The sequence below is a fragment of the Acanthaster planci genome, linkage group LG10 (genome assembly GCF_054643075.1).
Source record: "Acanthaster planci isolate LZ-2023a linkage group LG10, COTS_SCS, whole genome shotgun sequence".
NCBI classification, from domain to species: Eukaryota; Metazoa; Echinodermata; class Asteroidea; order Valvatida; family Acanthasteridae; genus Acanthaster; species Acanthaster planci.
In genome coordinates, this window is record NC_141786.1 from 17,022,811 (window position 1) to 17,045,173 (window position 22,363).

The 22,363-nt window shown below is 43.6% G+C and overlaps 2 long non-coding RNA genes across 30 annotated transcripts in view; one reads left to right on the plus strand and one right to left on the minus strand.

Annotated features, from left to right (window-relative positions):
• Window positions 1-22,363, minus strand: part of LOC110990533 (uncharacterized) — a 270,020-nt gene that overhangs the window by 225,277 nt on the left and 22,380 nt on the right. For 4 of the 21 annotated variants that reach the window (XR_015426963.1, XR_015426957.1, XR_015426954.1 and 1 more), the window contains 4 exons: window positions 18,855-18,951; window positions 17,964-18,086; window positions 17,181-17,242; window positions 14,035-15,452 (listed from right to left, as the gene is read on the minus strand). The exons of 9 other annotated variants lie outside the window; for them this stretch is intronic. This is a non-coding gene — a long non-coding RNA (uncharacterized LOC110990533). Of the gene's footprint in view, window positions 1-14,034; window positions 15,453-17,180; window positions 17,243-17,963; window positions 18,087-18,854; window positions 18,952-22,363 lie in introns of those variants that run through there. 8 more of the 21 variants (XR_015426960.1, XR_015426955.1, XR_015426956.1 and 5 more) reach the window with 3 other exon arrangements.
• On the plus strand, window positions 162-13,384 carry LOC147797895 (uncharacterized). Of its 9 annotated transcripts, none has more exons than XR_015426977.1 (8): window positions 162-282; window positions 2,744-2,821; window positions 3,202-3,359; window positions 4,103-4,451; window positions 6,486-6,676; window positions 7,881-8,590; window positions 9,058-9,198; window positions 10,265-13,384. It is a non-coding gene; the product is annotated as an uncharacterized LOC147797895 (long non-coding RNA). The 9 variants fall into 9 exon arrangements; XR_015426978.1 differs by having other exon boundaries at window positions 2,747-2,821; XR_015426979.1 differs by lacking the exon at window positions 162-282 and adding an exon at window positions 289-1,261.

A 22,363-nucleotide genomic window follows, 5' to 3' on the forward strand; every position in this document is an offset into this window, starting at 1 on the left:
GGGGCGCTGTTGCCAATAAGTTAACGTTGGCAACTACAAGCCCACAGAGGGCGCTATATAAAATTTGCCACCTCACTATTTCATTCTATAGAGGGCGCCACTCACTTTGCCAACAGAGGGCGCTAAATATTGATTCAACAGAGGGCGCTTTATTTTTATTCAATAGAGGGCGCTAAATATTGGTAAATGTTGTGGCGGCATGCCCAAAATGGGAAAGCGGGACACGATAAAAAGTAAGGTCATCATGGTCGTGAAGGCTGGAAAACATTTGTTGCCATGAAGGTAGGTTAAGCCCCATAATTTTCAATCCAGAAAAAAAGGTTATTTACGGGATCATGCAAAGACATTCCTCTTCATGTTGTATCGTACACGTGAGATGAAGTTGTAGTTGTCTTGGACGGGTTTACGTACGTGTGGCCTTATACATGTACATGGGTCTTGCTCTTTTAGTAGTACATGTAGTGCATTTATGCATGATGCAGTGACATGAAGGCCCAGCATGCCCGGCCTAATCTGTTTCCTTGTGCTCTAACATAATGGTTATGGTATATATGTACATATATGTAGCCGACATACATGTGTATGTTCGTTATTTTGTGTGACTTGCTGCCATTTTTGTTTACATACATGTAGGGTTGTAATGCTCAGTTCCTTGGTGCTTACTTTCAATGCGCTGCTGAACCAGGCACATGTAGCTTGTCCATACATAAAGACCCGTGAAAAATCGGTGTTCATTTCTAGTTTTTCTACCACAACCCAGAAATCTGTCAAACATTTGCTTCCTCAATTGAGCATTATGAACTTCACATTCCTTTTGAAAAATCTTTGTTTGTTGGCAAAATTCATTGATTTAACTCTGTCATGTTGTAGTTCAACATTAGAGTTTCATCTTGTTTGTTGTAATTTTACGTGTTAGTTCACCGTTTATGCTCTCTTTCTGCTCAACTTCCCAACTTCAACCCGCTGTAACTCAGGCTATCGCCACCATTTGTTCTTCTCAAATGCAGGGTAGTTTGTTCTATTCATTAGTTAACTGAACATGTAAAAAATATTTTGATTGGCCACTATTTCACCCTGTCTATGGAAACACAGTTTTGCTTCCAATGAAATGACAGTTTAGATTGTGCATTCAGCCATCGGCTTCCACATCTACGTGTGCACGGCGTTCGTATACCACATGTGCGTGCATGTGGTAGCCATGTTGCATTGAGACAGGATTTGCGAGTGTATGGGAATAATTCTGTTAGTACATGTAACACATGTAAGTCCTCTTTGTGATCACTGTGCTATTTCAACTACCATATATTACGAAGAATCACTGCTTTTACAATGAAGTTGACGTAAAAGGAACATGGGTTTCAAAGTCTTGTACCTGTCGCTGCATGTAACACATTGCACAATACTGTATGAGTCTGCGCTGGTATCGTCCGTTTTGTCCACACTGGGTTTAGGCCCTTCGGACAGTTCTGTTTACACAAGGCTCAATGCCGAAGATCAAAAGATTAGCGTACAGTAGTTTTTGGAAGAGCGCTTTCTTTATTGCAAGGAATTGATACGATCCGTCAGTTCAAGCTTACTTTCTGGAATCTAGTCTTTATTTGATTCATGCTTATGACTGTACCATATCAATGACCCTTATTCTGCTTTTTCAATCAGATTTTCCCTTGAGAGCAACCGTGATCATAATTATTTTATTTTTATCGTAGCTCTAGAAAACAGTGTAGCTGTAACTTAACGCTGGCCTTTTGACTATATTTTAGGAGTATAATGCCCAGGACATATGTACACTAGGTAGTATTTTGAAAAATCGGAGCTGTTGCTTATCAATCGTCCATTTTTTTCCGCACTATAGGCCTGTGTGAGTTCCACATGCATCGGTTTGACTATTTTCACAGGTTTGGGTTGTTCAACCTGCACAGCGCATGTCGCCTGCCCTGCTGGTATCAATCCAGTCATACAGACATGACAGAGTCTACATGTTATGCATGTACATGTAGGTTGCTCGTGTAATAAAAACAGGATTTCACCGAAAATAGTCTAACCGACTGGTCGAGTATTTCCTAAGTTTCACTGCTAAATTAGACTTGATAAGACTGACATTGTACATGTGTGTAATTGTTTAATGCTTTCAGATGGTGTACACATAACATTAGGTCACTGCTGGGAAAAATGATTGGCATCACCAGAAGAAATGCTTTCCTTTATGTACATGTTTATCTTGACTGACATCAAGGATATTAAGTCATCCTTCCATTGCAAAAAAGGCAGCAATATTTTTTGGACATCTTAACTGAAAGGAAGTACAGTGTAGTGTGGAATTGCAATAGTCTTTATAGAGGGCCTGTGTATGACGTCATGGGAGAGAGCAGAACCTGAGTAAGTTCTTTCCCAGCATCAGGTTATTCAAAGATGAGCTGGATTGAGAATCTAAACTGTACAATGTATTCCTGCAAATTTACTTATCTTCTCCTTTTTTGTTAAATCTTAATGCCAGCCTTCCCAGTTTTTTCAAAATCCCCCAAGAGGTTTGTGGAAAATATAGCAGGATTGAGGGAGGTAGAGCCCAGCCCAGCCACTTTGATTTCATGAGGGACTTGATACCTTTGTAGAATTTTGGAGAATGTACCATACTGGGGACGATTTTTAGGATTTGGGAAGATTCCCAGGAACCACAGTCTTTCTATACTGTCCTTTTGTCTTGCTACTTGAATGATCTTTTATAATTGTTTTGTCTTGACTCCAGTAGCTTGGATGAGTTCAGCCACATAGAGAATGATGAAGATGACTCTGACGTTAGCCGTAGCACAGACAGTGAAATTAGGTACGTGTGCCTTGGCCAGAGACTATGTGTGAAAAGGTTCTGGATGACAGAAAAATGTAGCAGTTCGATACAGAAACTTAGTATTGTGTGTTCCAGTTTCAAAATTTGACAATATAATGGAAGTGTCCATTCAGAAAAGATATTGAACCTTTTTTGTATCTGTGGGTAATTTCTTTGTTATCAGAGTAGAGAAGCAGGAAGAAGTCCAAATATTCCAAGGAAACAAAAACAGAAAAGAAAAAGTGAAAGAAATTTATTCCTTGTTTCAGTTTTGGGGTATTTTGTAGTGAAGTCACCTGTCTATTTTTTTCGCAACTGAATTTGAAATTAACTCACAGAGTCAGGGATAACGTGATTTTTATCCCCATTTTGTTCTAAAGAAGTAAGCGCAGGAGAAACTCAAGTTCCAGTGAGGACTCCGGTGACAGCGACCCTGACAGTGATGAGGAACAAGAACAGTGAATGAAGAAAACAGCAGGTAGAAAAGCTGTCACGTCGCAGTCATGTTTGCCATCTGCTTAGAAATCGATTCATGCAGGTACATTTGGCCGTGGCACTTCTGAATTTAACCCTAAAAGAGTTGCATTACTTTTACCAGCTCACAGCAAGAAGGTGGGGAATTTCACAAGAACTGGGCTGTCCAATGCCAGATTTTTAAAAACTTGATGTGAATGTACAAATTTTCTTTTCCAATACAAGTTTGAAATTTCATTTCAACCATCTATTTTTGACAGTCATTCGGAAGTTGAAGGCCGCACACGTGCCAGCCTACATACTTTGAGCATGGCAGCAGAAAAGTGTACAGTTTGGGTTGATCTCTCTTGGAGAAATGGACGCTGCTTGAGAGAGTTATGTTTGATTTTCACAAAATTGTGTCAGAATGGACCATGGGGAGTTACTACAAAAAACACCTAAAGGCTTGTGGAAAATCTGCACTGCTGTGATACCAGAAAAAATGTTAAGGGGGGGGATGTGGATTCCCGGGCTCTTTTAGGGTTTAATTCAGATGGGCTTCAAGAAATCCTCACTTACTTCAAACAGGAAGCAGTCCCTGGGTATATTCTTTTGTTTGTACATTTGGCAACTGACCTTGTCCAAATCATCCGGCTTAGGCTGACATTAGTACATAAGTCTATGACAGATGGCTGAAGCCGCTTCTTTCAGGCTTACCTCAGCCATACGTTGGGACATTGCCTTAAAACCTCTTTTGGGGGCATGTTCAAAACTTAGTCCCCTAGAACAGAGGGATAATAATGCCATCTTCTCTTTTTTTTCTACCAGGTGTTACAGGCTAAAGCAGCTTGGTTGGTCCCCTGCCTGTGAGCTTATCATCTAGCATCACTGCCCTGATAGAGTAAGGTGGAAGCAGCGTGTTTTGTCCCCTGCCTGTGGGCTCATCTTCTGGCATCACTGTCCAGATAGAGTAAGGTGATAGCAGCGTGGTTGGTCCCCTGCCTGTGGGCTCATCTTCTGGCATCACTACCCTGATAGAGTAAGGCGATAGCAGCGTGGTTGGTCCCCTGCCTGTTGGCTCATCTTCTGGCATCACTGCCCTGATAGAGTAAGGCGATAGCAGCGTGGTTGGTCCCCTGCCTGTGGGCTCATCTTCTGGCATCACTGCCCTGCTAAAGTAAGCCATATCTTTTGTTTCTTTCCTCATAGAATTACAAGAATAGTAATCCTGATTTTAGTTCTCCCAACAGTTTTCCTATCACCCATCAGCCTCTGTACCAATCATAACCCACTCACTGCCGAACACCGATGGTTTCTTGATTCAACAGTGACACAATATGATCTGAAACAAAAAAATTCAGTTGCAAAGGCAGACTGGGGCAGGGGGCAATTGGGACCTTGTCTGGCACTCCTCCCCCACCCAATTGGGACCTTGTCTGGCACTCCTCCCCCACCCAATTGGGACCTTGTCTGGCACTCCTCCCCCACCCAATTGGGACCTTGTCTGGCACTCCTCCCCCTACCCAAATGGGGTCTTGTCTGGCACTCCTCCCCCAGCCAATTGGGACCTTGTCTGGCACTCCTCCCCCACCCAATTGGGACCTTGTCTGGCACTCCTCCCCCACCCGATTGGGACCTTGTCTGGCACTCCTCCCCCACCCAATTGGGACCTTGTCTGGCACCCCTCCCCCACCCAATTGGGACCTTGTCTGGCACTCCTCTCCCACCCAATTGGGACCTTGTCTGGCACTCCTCTCCCACCCAATTGGGACCTTGTCTGGCACTCCTCCCCACCCAATTGGGACCTTGTCTGGCACTCCTCCCCCACCCAATTGGGACCTTGTCTGGCACTCCTCCCCCACCCAATTGGGACCTTGTCTCGCACTCCTCCCCCACCCAATTGGGACCTTGTCTGGCACTCCTCCCCCTACCCAAATGGGGTCTTGTCTGGCACTCCTCCCCCACCCAATTGGGACCTTGTCTGGCACTCCTCCCCCACCCAATTGGGACCTTGTCTGGCACTCCTCCCCCACCCGATTGGGACCTTGTCTGGCACTCCTCCCCCACCCAATTGGGACCTTGTCTGGCACCCCTCCCCCACCCAATTGGGACCTTGTCTGGCACTCCTCCCCACCCAATTGGGACCTTGTCTGGCACTCCTCTCCCACCCAAATGGGGTCTTGTCTGGCACTCCTCTCCCACCCAATTGGGACCTTGTCTGGCACTCCTCCCCACCCAATTAGGACCTTGTCTGGCACTCCTCCCCCTACCCAAATGGGGTCTTGTCTGGCACTCCTCCCCCACCCAATTGAGACCTTGTCTGGCACTCCTCCCCCACCCAATTGGGACCTTGTCTGGCACTCCTCCCCCACCCAATTGGGACCTTGTCTGGCACTCCTCCCCCACCCAATTGGGACCTTGTCTGGCACCCCTCCCCCACCCAATTGGGACCTTGTCTGGCACTCCTCCCCCACCCAATTGGGACCTTGTCTGGCACTCCTCTCCCACCCAAATGTGGTCTTGTCTGGCACTCCTCTCCCACCCATTGGGACCTTGTCTGGCACTCCTCCCCACCCAATTGGGACCTTGTCTGGCACTCCTCTCCCACCCAATTGGGACCTTGTCTGGCACCCCTCCCCCACCCAATTGGGACCTTGTCTGGCACCCCTCCCCCACCCAATTGGGACCTTGTCTGGCACTCCTCCCCCACCCAATTGGGACCTTGTCTGGCACTCCTCCCCACCCAATTGGGACCTTGTCTGGCACTCCTCCCCCACCCAATTGGGACCTTGTCTGGCACCCCTCCCCCACCCAATTGGGACCTTGTCTGGCACTCCTCCCCCACCCAATTGGGACCTTGTCTGGCACTCCTCTCCCACCCAAATGTGGTCTTGTCTGGCACTCCTCTCCCACCCATTGGGACCTTGTCTGGCACTCCTCCCCACCCAATTGGGACCTTGTCTGGCACTCCTCTCCCACCCAATTGGACCCTGTCTGGCACTCCTCCCCCACCCGATTGGGACCTTGTCTGGCACTCCTCTCCCCGCCCCTTGCCAAAAATTTGGTTGTGGATATGCCTTTTCAGTTTAAACCTTTGCTCATTTTGGCACAACACACATCTACTGTGCCTATAGCATTACCCTGTTGTATTCAAGAAGACTCCAACCGATCTTTTTGTGTTATTTCTGTTGATTTTATTTCCTGATATCAGATTTTTGGGAGGGTTTCATCGCCAGGTGAATGTACTGCAGTGGCTGCCTGCATTGAGGCCTTCTAGCATATCCCATGTCATGATGAAAGTGAACTGACCAGTGATGAAATCTCCAAAGTTTATGATGCAGGCCTTACATCATGAATAGTAGCAGGAAAGAGTGTCATGTGATTGATGTCGGCTTTTGACCAGTAAGCAATCAATAGATACATGTATGAAATAAATATGTTTCATTGTTTCTTCATGATGACAGCTTGCCAGAAAGACTGATTCCACAGGGAGTTTAGGCCCATAACCATCGTGAAAACAAGTCTGATTTTCAACAATAATTTCGTCAGTTGCTTTTTGGATAGCTGTCCCTTTTTAGTCATGTTTGCCGTCTGTTTGAAATGAATTTTGCTGGTACGTTTGGCCATGGCATTTGCCAATGTCTAAAGGTTCAGATTTGCTCTTAATAAAGACAGAGGATATTTAGCCATTACCGGCAAATTTAATTAAATTGTATTTTGTCAGCTACATATAGACAGCGCCCTCTTTGAATGAGTTAGCCTATAAAAGTTATTAAATTCACACTGTATTCCCAGTTCAATTGGTGGTCGAGTGGATGGCGTGCACATCTTGAGATGGCTTGATATGCTCTCGTGTGGGTTCAATCCACAGCTGTCATCCGTTACTTTTCCCAAACAACTAAGAATTCTCTTCTTTTGTTCTTGTAAATTGACTTCACCATTTAATTTAAGAGTATTACATCCTCCTTCTAATTCATGGCTCTGGAGAATTTTATTTTTTTAGAAAAGAAGTGAAGAAATTGTAAAAACGTCTGATTCCCACTTTGTGAATACAGAGTCACAATGACTATGTTGGCACAGACCCAGACTAAAGATTTCTCAGGGTAAGAATTTCTTAGTCCAAAAAACCAATTTACTGCACATGTTCCTGGTGAAATATTGTTTATTTGCCAGCGATGGCTGAATACCCACTGCCTTTTATAAAAGAACCCATTCACTTGAAGAAATCCCAAATCACGGACAGTAGCTGCTATTTTTGTGATGTACAGAAGAACAGACAGCAGTCACTTGGTACCATTTTCTGTTCGTATATTTCTCAACTGATTTGAGGTAGTCCTTGGCCTTGAAGGTTACATACCCCTTGTCCTTGGCTTTGAGGTAGCCTTTGTCCAAATCCACTGGCTTAAGCTGAAAGTAGTACATTACAGCAGCTGCTCACTTGTGGCTTACCTTTCGTGTTACTTCTAACCGTAGCCATACTTTTTGGACCTTGCCTTAAACCCACAACTCTTTTGGAGCATTTTTGAAAAAGTAGTATTTGCCGATGCAGACCGGCATACATGTAACTGCTTCCTTCTCTTTTTTTTACTCTTTGAATTTTAACCAGGTGTTCAAGGGGACAGCACCATGGTTGGTCCCCTGCCTGTGGGCTCATCTTCTGGCATCACTGCCCTGATAGAGTAAGGCGATAGCAGTGGGGCTGGTACTCTGCTTGTGGTCTCATATTCTGGCATCACTGCCCTGATAGAGTAAGGTGATAGCAGCGTGGTTGGTCCCCTGCCTGTGGGCTCATCTTCTGGCATCACTGCCCTGATAGAGTAAGGTGATAGCAGCATGGTTGGTCCCCTGCCTGTTGGCTCATCTTCTGGCATCACTGCCCTGATAGAGTAAGGCGATAGCAGCATGGTTGGTTCCCTGCCTGTGGTCTCATCTTCTGGCATCACTGCCCTGATAGAGTAAGGTGATAGCAGTGTGGCTGGTACTCTGCCTGTGGTCAGGTGGTCTCATCTTCTGGCATCACTGCCCTGAAAGAGTAAGGTGATAGCAGTGTGGCTGGTACTCTGCCTGTGGTCAGGTGGTCTCATCTTCTGGCATCACTGCCCTGATAGAGAAAGGAGGTAGCAGCGTGGTTGGTCCCCTGCCTGTGGGCTCATCTTCTGGCATCACTGCCCTGATAGAGTAAGGTGATAGCAGCATGGTTGGTCCCCTGCCTGTGGGCTCATCTTCTGGCATCACTGCCCTGATAGAGTAAGGTGATAGCAGCTTGGTTGGTCCCCTGCCTGTGGGCTCATCTTCTGGAATCACCACCCTGACACAGTAAGTCACCTCTCTTGTTTCTTTTTTCACTTAAGTACAGGATTAGTAATCGTGATTTTGGTGTTCACAACAGTTTGCCTTATACCCATCAGTCCCTGTACCAATTAGAACCCACCCAGCCAATTACTACATGCACTGCGGAGTGCTGTATGCTTTCTGATATTTAGCAGTGACTATTTCTGAAACTAATGGGTGCAAGGGTGGATCCAGGGTCGTGGGGGCAGTGGGGGCTTTGTTCCTTCTCCAAAAAGAGCATCAGTATAAGATTTCAGAAATTGAAGGGAATTTGGTGGGTTTGCAAAAGTGTGTGAAAAGCCCCACAATGTAGCAATAGGTGCCCCCCCCCCCCGAAAATAGCTCTGGATCTGCCCTTCGGTTGAAACCTTCACCCATAACCTTTGATTTTAAAAAAACAGCAAAAAGATTGACTTTACTTGACATTTTTGGTGTTTTTTTCCTGTGTTTAGACTTGGGCAGACCTCCTTGCCACTGCAATAGCTGCCTACGTTGAGGCTGGCTAACTTTTCCTGCATACGGTGCGACTGGACTGACCAGCAATGAAATCTCCAATGTTGAAGACGCAGGCCTTACATTGTGGACAGTAGCAGGTAAGAGTGTCATGTGATTGATGTTGGCTTTTGGCCAGTAAACAATGAATGTAAACCTCACAAAAAAAAGGAACAGCTGTTTTGGGAGACCCTCCATTCAAAGGTCAGTCCATCATTTGCCCTTTGTGGATTATGTTTCTTTGAGGCAACAAAATTACTTGAAGTCTAAAGAAGGTTGCCTAAGAATCAACTTGATGAAGTTTAATCTCAGTGAATAATATTATTCTGAGAAAAACAATGTTTTTAAGATTTCTAATTCAGCTCAAAAGTTGCTGAGTCATATTTGAATTGCACCTGAATTCAGCATCTAGGACAGGTTCTTACATTTAGTCAAATGCAGCCTTGCAATGTCTCATGCTGAACCTATAAATTATGTCATGTAGAAACTGTGCATGTATCGTGTTACAACGCTTGCATGCGTGCTTCTAATAGCAACTATCCAAATCTTTATCACATCGTTGGTAATGGCCTCCTTTCACAGTTTTCTTCAAAGTGACAGCTTGCAAGAAAAATGAATTTCACTGGGAGTTTAGCTCCATAACCATCTTTAAACAAAGTTTACTTTTCAACAATTTTATCTATTCCTTTTTTGGATAACTGCAAATGATGGACTGCACCTTTGATATTTAGAATCCAACAGAAATTAATCAAGTTAGATTCAACGAGTGTTTTCTTCTAGATGCTTTGAAACCTCAGTTGGTACAGTAGCTCCACTATTGATAAAGATGCAGTCATTTGAATACAAAAGGACAGAGATTCTGTTCATGAACTGATAGACCTATCCATCTTGAGCAGAAGCACCCCCTCATTGGCTGAAAAAAGCCATTTTGGTGGGGAGTTTTCATGTTGTCTGTAAGAATGCAGTTGCCATAACGATGTGCAAATTTCATCGTTGTTTGTGAACCAGTGAAGTGCATTTCCCACAAAAGGAGCCTGCTTTGCCAGGAAAATTGTGCCCTTTCTTAGTCCGGCTCAGACCTCACACCCATAAAGGAGGGTTAGTTTTTTTCAGAAATCTGTTTTAGCTGCAGCTAAGCTCATTCTTTTGTGCTTGATGTTTCCCCAGACTTTGTTATTCAGAAACTGTGCATATGCCCAAGGAGGACCAGACCATGGTGCAGATTAGAAGAGCGCCCTCGCCTCTTTCAACCTTATGGAGGCAAGATGGAGGAGAAGATCCTATAGGGCTTCCCTGAGATGATTCATTAGAATATCACGGAGAGAAACTCAGATAAATGCCCGTCCTCACCTCCGTGACTGAGGAAGAGTTTCCACAGCAGGATCTCAGGCAGTGGTTCACACAGGCAAGGAAAAGACTGCAGTTCCTTGCTTCAACAGTGATGTAAATCTGTGCTGGGGACTGGGGCTGAATATGCTGGATACCAAGGGACACTAGGGGGCGCTATTCATGATGTACAATGTACACTGTGTGTACCACAAACCTATAAACACAGTCTCAAATGTGTAACCATGATTTTATAAGTATGGGCAAACAGTGGGTGAAACGATGGATGGCAGCGTGTTCAGTGCACATTATGGGCAATGCTCTTACATTGCTTGTATTTGTTTACATCCGCTCCCAAAATGTGCTCCATTTTTTGCTCTTCAGCACTGGTACCTCATCTTTTCAAATGTTGCAACTGCATCCTTGTCAATCTACAATCAATCAATCTGCAATCAATTTTGCAATCAAAAAATGGCTTCAGACAATTTTCTGGCTGGAATTCTTCAAATTTGCACAAATTCCCTATATCAAGGGGTGAATTTGCCCATAGTTTTGATTTTAGTCGGTCACCACACTAATCACTAAATGTGAATGTAGTTTGGAATGTGATCTGGTGGTCTATGCGTTTATATGTTTGTGGTGTGTACACATGTAAATCTGTGTCTTGGACTGGGCCATGACTTACAGCAGGGGGGATGGACAGTGAATGGTACAGAACACTAGGGGGCGCTGTTTATGATACAATCAATTTTGTACACTTTCACCCCTTAATCTTACTTCAAAACTACGTCTTATCTGCCTTTTCAGTGCTATTAAATACATTTTGGCTGTTGGGAGTTTCAAAAATACCTCAAAATACCTCTGCATTTTTGTCACTGCCACAAAATTGTGAGCAGGAGATGACCCAATAACAGCCCCTCCCCCGATCAAAAAGGAACCAGGGAATGTAAATGTGAACCCTGTTAATCAGAGCAATGTAAACCCAACATTCTGCTTGTAACAAGGACATTTGGAGGTCCCAATCTCTTTGTTCTTCACTGGTTTCATTCTGATAATACAAGGTTCCTATTAATACAAAGTAATCAGCCAAGTCTGATGGACCTCTTACTCATGAAGTTGGACTGCATTCCCCCCCCCCTTCACAGATTTACACCCCTGCCATCCTGTAATGAAGCAAGTCTGTATGTTTGTACATGTATATTAGTGGGAAAGAGTTCCAAACATAGGCATCATGTGACACCCTTTGTACAAACACTACCAGGCTGGGCCAGGAAATTCCAAGCAGTAAATGCTTCAATATTTTCCCTGCTAAGACCGTATTGCTTCTGGATGGGTGATTTACATATTCCATTGCAGGCAGAAATGAGCAATGTCAGTGTATGGAACTCTTCCCATAATACATGTACATTGTATTTCCATCCAAATTCATGACTGAAATGGATATTTTCCTACACTTGGTCAGATTGCATTTACTCTCATATTTGGGCATATTTCTTGCTTTTAATTCATTTGTTGGGAGTCAGGTTTGCATAGCAGCTCTTTCCTCATCTTCCACCTCAATGGCCTGGGTTCGAATCCCACCAAGGCCCACCACCTCTGAAAACTGAAGATTTATTTTCCTCTTCATTGCCACTCATAGTCATCCTGCAATTAGCGCTGAATGTTCATTGGATGACCAGAAATAAAAGAATAACGATAACTTCATAACTTATTTATTCATAGCAGCCATGTACACGTAATCTCTAGCGGATGATTTTCAGTGGGCCATCATTATCAACTGTAGCCAGTGTACGGATGCGTACATATCATTACATTTTTTCAGCCTTTTTTTTTTCATTTTGTTTGGGGGGGGTGGGGGCTAGTGTGAATTTTTAGAGGTGGGAAGAAAACTGCAGATAAATAGTCACAGAGAAACTTAAGGAATCAAGTAGGGACTAAAAACTCAATCCACATGTCAGCTTGGGCTAGATCTGATTCTGGGTCGCTGAAGTGGAAGGCGAGGAAAGTATCGCCATGCCAACCTGTCTCCCCAAAATGAAATAAACTTAAAATGTTATCACAATGCTATACTTTAAAACTGTAATTTGTCATCTCAGTGCTAAAAGATCCTTACTGAATAACTGCATTAAATGGCCCCTATTAAAAAATAACATTTTAAACATGAAAGTAGGCAAGAAAATCTCTTGAAATTTAAATATGTTGGTCCAAAAAAATTGTTTAATAGAAGTAAAACAAATTTTATTTGTTTCAATGCAACATTTCCTTCATGCTCAGGGTAAAACCCTAAAAGTATTTTCAAAAATGTTAGTTTTGCTGTAATGACCTTTTAGCACTGACCCAACGAATTTGTACCATAAAATAGTCACCATTTGGAAAGACTAGGGTTTAAAGTGATAGGAAAGTTTAAAAGTGACCAGTGTTTTGCACATTTCAAATCTCCCCTTTTCCCATTCAGACAAAATACCAGTTCTGTACCCATCAACACTGTCTAGCTCACCCAGTGGCCATTCCAAACCTCAGTGTAACAAGTGTTTTTATCACCCCCTGGAAATGGTTCTATGTGGCCTTGTGTTTTCCTAGTGTAAGTCTTTTAGCCTTTCCAATTTTAATTATCTCAAAAATTCTGAATCAGAAACTTGCTTGGTTTGCACATTTTAGTTTGCTGTGGAAATATGCCTTTTCCATGTGTGTTTATCAAAATTTTACTGTGTATCAGAACCTCTTCAATCATTTTGTTTTTTAATGAAATAAATGTTAAAACTAACAGAACTGTTTTGTTAAATTATATTTGTGAATGTGTAGTACATGTACTTTGCCTCTGAGCACATTGCCCCAATCTCAACCATTTTACACTACCAGAGTTACATCTGTTTCCTATCTTTAGATTTTACACAGCAGCCCCATCCTAAGCCCTGCCAGTCTTAAACATCTTCCAAGCTCCTTATATAAAGTTTCCTCTTAGAGCCTTTTAGTCTTCATCCTATAAGGGCTCCAATAAACCCATTAAGCAATATGGAACATTAAGAAGCTATGTCCTTCAACCCCATGGGATCCTTAGGCCTCTAATACTGATAGTCCCAAGCCCTCAGCCATCCACTCTACCCTTCCTATCAGCTCTCAGACTTCTAGCCCCTAGGCCTTCCACCCTTGCCTATCTCCAGTACAGAGTCTGGCTGAAAAATATTCTAAGTCCAAACAATGAAAGGTTTAACATTTAGAAACGAGCACATTTCTTCAAGAAAGTGCCGTGGCATAGCGGTTAAGGACCCTAACTGCAATGCACAAGGACCTGGGTTCAATCCCAGGTGGGCATGCACAATTTTGTTAAAAAACTTAGTATATATAAAAAAAAAAAAAAAAAACCTCCTTTTCCCGGGGACCCCAGGATTTGAACCGGGATCCCCTGGCCTGGCAGCCAGCTAGCTAACCACCAGGCCAATTGCCTCTTGATATAAATCATTTCGGAACTAATATTTAAAGGTTAGGATTGCGCAATTTCAAAAAAGGTCAGAGGGCACAGCTAATCTGCATATATTTAAATAAACAAAATTTGAATATGCAAACACAGGGCAGAGACAGCATACCAATGAGGGTAGAAACGGACGGATAAGTACCGAATTTGATGTATTCAGTTTAATATAAATTCATACGTCAATCAAGTGTAAGCACTTCTATACTAACTGCTTCAAATTATTCATTTTAATATTATGTACATGTATCTGTCAGAAAAAATCAACTGGTGTAAATTAAAATCACTTTAAGATCCAGTGAACATGGAAATTTCTTTCAATCAGAGGCATCTCTGAGAAAATTTGGCAGTAACAAGCCTCTTGTTCCAGCTATTGGTAACTTGGAATATCAGGAATTTACAATACCTGCTTTTGCATTTTGAAAAAACTCGACAATCAAGAACAAAAATTGAAAATTTCGAGAAATACTGGCCCAGCTTTCAAAGAGTTCTAACCTATCCACATTTATACACAGCGGCCATTTTGACAGATTTTAAGTCTATCTAATGCACAGAATGCAAAATACTGATTATTTGGTAAACTAAATGATCATGTTTGGAAACCAACTTGAAGGGTAGCTGCAATCAATTTGTTTGAATACAAACCTTCCAAATGCATCCTCTTCTTCTCAATTCACCTGATTTCTGGCTTTTCTTTCAGTATTTCAAAGGGTAATTTACTGTCTTGTAGGTTTTATGCAAATGAGCATTTCCATATTCATAGTAAAAGTGTGATATATCATTCCAGGAAGGAAGCTTCAATGTTGGACGGGTTTCTGCTCAAACGAAATCCTTCATTTTTGTAGATTTTGCTGGACACAAATTTCTCCTTTTTACTGATTCATTGTTGTTTTTTGTTCATGGCAATAAGCAAGCATTAATTTCTTTATCAGACCCTTTATTAGACTGCACTTCATACCAATAGCGCCCTCTGTTGTCCAGGAAAGCTTGGATAATTTAAAGTATTAAAAAGGTGCACTTTTCAATATACATGTATATATGTATGTAAAAACACACCGAACAAGCTTATAAAGTTTTTTTTTTTTAAATGTTTTCAAACATATTGTATTGCAGCTACGCTTTAAAATAAGATTATTTCTTTTTCTAGAGACAAATATACACCCTCGATACCAAAGATGTCCGGCCAAATTTGCTTTTTCCTTTGACTAAAAATGTCTACATTGCAAACCTGAAATCCTGTTTGCTACACGTATGTTAGGACAACGCTGGATACTTTTTTGCAAACTTAATATTTGAGCTTTGCAGCACCCTGTTTGTACTGGCCAAGTCTGTGAGGTGAAGCCCTCCAAGGACCACGGTAGACAGGAACCACTGCTTTGGAGCACCCTGTTTGTACTGGCCAAGTCTGCGAGGTGAAGCCCCTCCAAGGACCAGGGTAGACAGGAATCACTGCTTTGCAGCACCCTGTTTGTACTGGCCAAGTCTGTGAGGTGAAGCCCTCCAAGGACCACGGTAGACAGGAACCACTTCACCCTGCTTGGCTCACTGACGTTCCTTTGCCTGCACAGATGAGAAAAAAATGTCATGAGTCTCTTTAGGGCATTATGTTACATTAAATCCTTTGAAAAAAGAGCAAGATTCTTGGCAATATGGATAACAACCAAATTTGCAGGGTTGTTAAAAATCATCCTTTTAAGCAAAAGTCAGATTTTTTTATGTGAAGCAGATTTTTGAAATTTCTTATAACTCATATGTTGGAAGTGTCCAACACATTTTGTTCTCGAATTAACCGCGTATAAAATTATTCAAACACACCTTATCACAAACCAATGTATAGAAAAGGACCGCTATGGAAGCTGCATGTAAAGTTTGTCATCTGACATTCTACAAAGTGCATTTTAGTCTTATGACTAGTCTCTGATTTCTTGGTTTTCATAGTCTTGTTACCAGCCACTCCTTTTTTACTCTTAAACTACAGCCATATCCAATCTTGCTTTGGGCCATCCATATTTGAAAGATTCAATGCAAAGCTTCAGGTTTCTTTATTTGTACTGACTTTTCAACTGTCTTATTGAAGGCAACCTATTGACTATGGGAATCCTGGGAGATACTGTAACATCCATCAATGTCCATTCTTATGGAAAGCATATATGTTATATCATGCATGTACAATGAAGATTTCATCACAATTGGCCTCAGCAAATCAAAGTTAAGTCACCCTGACTTTCTAAATGAAAAAAAAAGGGAATCGTGGTTATAGGCAGATGAAGCAGAATAGTCAGGCTCCTTTTGATTTTAGAGTGGATGATAAATGAAGTGGATTCAGGGAACACAATCCAAAATGGCCATTTTGCGATTAAAGGCCAGTGGGCACATAATAGAGAATAATTATATATGGGCCCGTTACAGCCATGAGCTAAATTAAAGTTTATTTAGAGGAATCAGAATGTTAACATTCAGCCCATTCTTCATTTAAAATTTCAAACAAAAAAATTCCTGAAGTATTCATGAAACAGGCAGCATAATTTTCTTGAATGAGTCATTTGAATCACAATTAAAGTCAGTGCTTTAAATCAAATATTTTCAAATTTAGTTAGTTTTTAGGAATCTTCTTGTCAAACCTCTGCCTCCCTAAGAATGAAGTGTTACACATTTCTTTTAAAGGTGCAGTCCATCATTCGCAATTAGCCAAAAAAGGACCTGATGAAATTATTGTTGAAAAACATACATAGTTGATAGATGGCTGTGGAACTAAACCCCCTGTGAAGTTATTCTTTCTAGCGATTTGTCATTTTGAAGAAAATAATGAAAGAAAGCCATTTCTGATGATGCATCGGGGACACATTTTTGGCAAATTGCCATTGGAAATGCACAAGCCTTCACACGACAAATGCGCGTATCAGTTACTATAATTCATTGGTTCAGTGTATGATATTGCATAGCTGCATTTGAGTGAATGGGAGAATTTGTCCCTGGGGCTGAAATTCCAGCATAATTCAAACATGACTCAGCAACCTTTGATCTGAAGTCCAATTCCTAGATATCATTTTTCTCACAAGACAGTATTCATTGCGCTGAAACTTCATCAGGTTTGTTCTCAGATGACCTTCTTTAGATTTTGAGTGATTTTGTTGTCTCAAAGGAACATGATGCACAAAGGATCAGACAAATGATGGACTATACCTTGAACACATAGGAAGCTATGATCACTATTCACAACATCAAACATACAGGGACAGTTGGCAGATAAAATTTCTCATGGTTTTAAAAGAATCAAGCATGGCTCACCTACTGTATGCTCCTTCAGCCAGGTAACTTCATCTCCAAGAAAGGCCACAGTAAACACAACACTGAAACGAATACAAGAAGAATCCAATTTGTTAAATCTTCAGCAATTTCAAGCCATGGTGCCTTTGCAAATGACTCCAGAAACACAAGACACTTTAGCTCATGACTCCATATTTACTGGAAGTGTATTCAAAGCCACACTCTTGGACAGGTCCCAGCTGTGTAAAAGATCCCTCAATGAAACTGCTTACAGCTAGGATTGGTCACTCAAGCCTGGATGGTTACAAGCTCATGTTCACCTGCAGGTTCATGTTGCTTAGACTAGAGCAAGGATTGGTCACTCATCAAGCCTGGATGATTTGAGACTCAAATTCACTTGCAGGTTCATGTTGCTGAGGCTGGAGTTAGGATTGGTCACTTAAGCCTGGATGGTTTGTGGCTCAAATTTACCTGCAGGTTCATGTTGCTGAGACTAGAGCTAAAGTACAGGTTAGAATTTTAGCCGACATGCAAACATGCTCAGTGTCGGCATGTACCGAGTCAAACAGACATGAAAGGAGATAACTGCAAAGATGAAACACGCTGACCCTGCATAACAGAGAATGCCGACACTGCAATCCAATCTGCTAAGTATAAACATGCACACGCCACCCGCAAATCCCAGAACGGCCAGGCCTTTAATGACCGGAAGGCATTTTCCCAGTTTCCCACAACAAGAAGTATTCAGTTTGACTGCAGCTCAAGTTATCTTCAAATCCCAGGGACATGTGGTTAGTAGTTTACCTTGTATGAAGCAGGCGTCACAAATCACATTGGAAGATAAAGTGTTTTGTTTGACCATACAGGATCGATGAAAGTGCAATGCAGGCAACACTTTTGGTTTATGTCCCAGTTGTTCCAAAACTTCTGAATCAGGCACAGAAAATATTCGAGCGTGAAATCAATTTTTCAGCCGAGAACCATAACTAGCAGTTTTTATGATAAAGCATTTCCTATATTAGAGAAAACTGTTTGTAAGAAATCCACAAAATATAAACAGGGTTCGGCCTCACCGGTCCACAAGCCCAATTTTAGTCAAGACAGCCCACATGGCAGCAATCCTAGCATACACATAGATAGTTGTTGCTGTACTCGCCATACTAAAGCAGAGTGTGTTCAAAATCATGTGAATATAAATTCAACGTGAGGTGGGGATTTTTTTCCCATCAGTTTCGACCTTCGAGCTGAAAAATCTACCAAAAAGAAATTGCTCTGATTGTGACAAAATTACGACCAAACTAAACGGCAAAGATCATACCAAAATGATAGAAAGTCGGATCTGCAGGTGCAATGTGCATATCTGCATGGGAGGCACTATCTAGGCACAAACCGGGTACAGTCATGAATAATACAGCATATGACGTACAGTGTACACATGAATAAAACGTGATGTTTCATGAGCCGATACTGCATTTGCCATGCAAAGCGCCACCAGGGTATGATTTTCCTCAGATTATGTACACGTATGTGTGTACAGTTGTACATATACATGTACATGTAGTTAAATAGGTTAGTATGTGCTGAGGTGAACAGGAGAAGCAAGCAGCTCCTCTCCCATTGAAATATCCCATTACATAGCACAGTGTCTCAAAATTAACCTCTCCTAACCAAATCCTATTGTCTGACTTCTCATACCTGTTTTTACTGAATGTCAGAGGGTGCCAGCGTGTTCCTGGTGCTATAAGCAGGTGCTTCGGGAAGGTGGAACTCGTAGACTTGGTTGCCAGTCCACCTAGGATAGGGACGTTATTTCCAACCTGGTTAGGTAGTTAGCCTAGGTTGGCAGGCTGCCTAGGAGAGGGACAATGTTATTTCCAACCCAGGTAGGTGGTACTTGTTAGCCTAGGTCGGCAGGCTGCCTAGGAGGGCACAATGTTATTTCCACCCAGGTAGGTAAGACTCGTTAGCCTAGGTTGGCAGGCTGCCTAGGAGAGGGACATTGTTATTTCCAACCCGGGTAGGTAGTACTCGTTAGCCTAGGTCGGCAGGCTGCCTAGGAGAGGGACAATGTTATTTCCAACCCAGGTAGGTGGTACTCGTTAACCTAGGTTGGCAGGCTGCATAGGAGAGGGATAATGTTATTTCCAACCCAGGTAGCTAGTACTCGTTAGCCTAGGTTGGCAGGCTGCCTAGGAGAGGGACAATGTTATTTCCAACCCAGGTAGCTAGTACTCGTTAGCCTAGGTTGGCAGGCTGCCTAGGAGAGGGACAATGTTATTTCCAACCCGGGTAGCTAGTACTCGTTAGCCTAGGTCGGCATGCTGCCTAGGAGAGGGACAATGTTATTTCCAACCCAGGTAGGTAGTACTCGTTAGCCTAGGTTGGCAGGCTGCCTAGGAGGGGGACAGTGTTATTTCCAACCCAGGTACATAGTACTCGTTAGCCTAGGTTGGCAGGCTGCCTAGGAGAGGGACAGTGTTATTTCCAGCCCAGGTACATAGTACTCGTTAGCCTAGGTTGGCAGGCTGCCTAGGAGAGGGACAATGTTATTTCCAACCCAGGTACATAGTACTCGTTAGCCTAGGTTGGCAGGCTGCCTAGGAGAGGGACAATGTTATTTCCAACCCAGGTACATAGTACTCGTTAGCCTAGGTTGGCGGTCTGCCTAGGAGAGGGACAATGTTATTTCCAACCCGGGTAGGTAGTACTCCTTAACCTAGGTTGGCAGGCTGCCTAGGAGAGGGACAATGTTATTTCCAACCCAGGTACATAGTACTCGTTAGCCTAGGTTGGCGGTCTGCCTAGGAGGGGGACAGTGTTATTTCCAACCCAGGTACATAGTACTTGTTAGCCTAGGTTGGCAGGCTGCCTAGGAGAGGGACAATGTTATTTCCAACCCAGGTACATAGTACTCGTTAGCCTAGGTTGGCAGGCTGCCTAGGAGAGGGACAATGTTATTTCCAACCCAGGTACATAGTACTCGTTAGCCTAGGTTGGCGGTCTGCCTAGGAGAGGGACAATGTTATTTCCAACCCGGGTAGGTAGTACTCGTTAGCCTAGGTTGGCGGTCTGCCTAGGAGAGGGACATTGTTATTTCCAACCCAGGTAGGTAGTACTCGTTAGCCTAGGTTGGCAAGCTGCCTAGGAGAGGGACAATGTTATTTCCAACCCGGGTAGGTAGTACTCGTTAGCCTAGGTTGGCAGGTTGCCTAGGAGAGGGACAATGTTATTTCCAACCCGGGTAGGTAGTACTTGTTAGCCTAGGTCGGCGGTCTGCCTAGGAGAGGGGCAATGTTATTTCCAACCCGGGTAGGTAGTACTTGTTAGCCTAGGTTGGCAGGCTGCCTAGGAGAGGGACAACTCTGATCATAAACCTGTGCAGATAGAGCTCGTTAACCTTATTAGTTGGCAGTCTAGCTATTCCCGTAGCTGTTTGTATGTGACAGCAGTCACACCCCTGGCAAAGTTAGTTTTAAAGGATATATCAGTCTTTGCATGTGAAGACTGTTTCCCAGCAGAGCGAGCAGATAAGATCAACAGTGGATCCAACGGTCGTGAAGGTGGTGTCAGCAAGCGCTGTGGAGTGCGTTAGAGCACGGACAGGACATGTAGTAAGTCCTGGTCATCCACTTCAGCCTGGCAGGCGATCTCCAATTGTAACGGTTCCTTGTGGCATTGGACAAAGACTCACCAGGTCGAGAGAGTGGGACGACCCCTGTGCAATGATTCTCCCACTATAAAACACTCACACAGGTCCCTTGTGCAACTCATGATTGATCTGTTGTCCCCTTCAAAAGTCCTCCGGCAATGGGCGATCGGCAACAGGTGTTTGGTGAGCACTGGCAGTTGTCAGTCACAAACCTGCACGTAGGCAGCCTTTGGGAGAGTGGTCACTTTCCTCCTAAACTTGAGTGCAACCAGGAGAGGTCGGCAGCACCTAGGGCGACCCGGCAGCCTCTTTAGGACAGCACTGCCCACCATTGTATGAGGGAGGGGGGTTAGAAAAGGAACTCTAAGCAAATGCCTTGCCCCTTCAAGTCTGATCAGCTTACCGTGGTTGACAGACTCATCCTACCTGTGGTCAGAATAATAACAGTGAAAGCAAAACAAAAAGAAAACTCATCAATGGAGCCTGGAATGTCAGAACACTCCTCGATCGAGCCAACACTAACAGCAGGAGGAGGATTCACCATTAGGTTGACACTTGTGAAAAACCTTCCGTAACTTCCAGTTGGGATTAGTGAACGACTCATGAAGCCTCGCATCTCCCTCAGAAAGAACAGAAACCTTAATATTGTCAGTGCCTACGCACCCACACTGTCAAGTCCATACGACACCCAAGAACAGTTCTACCAGCTCCTTGACGAGACCATCAAGACCACCCCCAAGGCTGACAAGCTTGTCATCCTCAGGGATTTCAATGTACGAGTTAGAAGGGACTACACCAGCTGGGAGAGGGTCCTGGGGCTACATGGTGTGAGCAAATGTCAACGACAACGGCCTGCTACTCCTCAGCAAGTGTGCGGAACATGAGTTCAGCTTTACCAACACCTTGTTCAGGATGGCGGACAAATACAATACCACGAGGATGTACCCGAAACAACCCAAGACCATCAGAGCCTCCTTCAACACAGCCAAGCTGAAGAACCAGTCCTACCTCGCCAAGTTCCAACAGACTCTTGACAGGAAATTCCAAAAGGGCCCACCCTCTGACAGTGATAGCATCAGGAAATGGTCCGCCTTAAATACCTCCATCTCTGAGACGGCAAAGGAGGTGCTTGACCTGAAAGCAAGGACTCACCAAGACTGGTTTGATGACAACAATGAGAACATTCAAATGGCCCTCTCTGCCAAGAGCAAAGCCTACACCGAATGGCAGAACAATCCCACCTCACTGCCCAAAAGGCGAGGTTCAAGTCACTCCATGCGAAGGTGCAGGCTGAGCTGCGAGAGATGCAGAGCAAGTGGTGGCAGGCGAAAGCTGAACAAGTCCAGATGTATGCTGACACCCATAACGCCAAGAAGTTCTTCAGCTCCCTTAAGACAGTCTATGGCCCCTTTACCTGAAGATGCTCATTACCACTGCTTTCCGCAGATGGTGCAACCCTGATAAAGGACCAGGCGGGACTTCAAGAATGCTGGAAAGAACACTTCAGGTCCCTGCTCAACTGACCGTCAACCGTGGACCCAACCACGCTTCACCA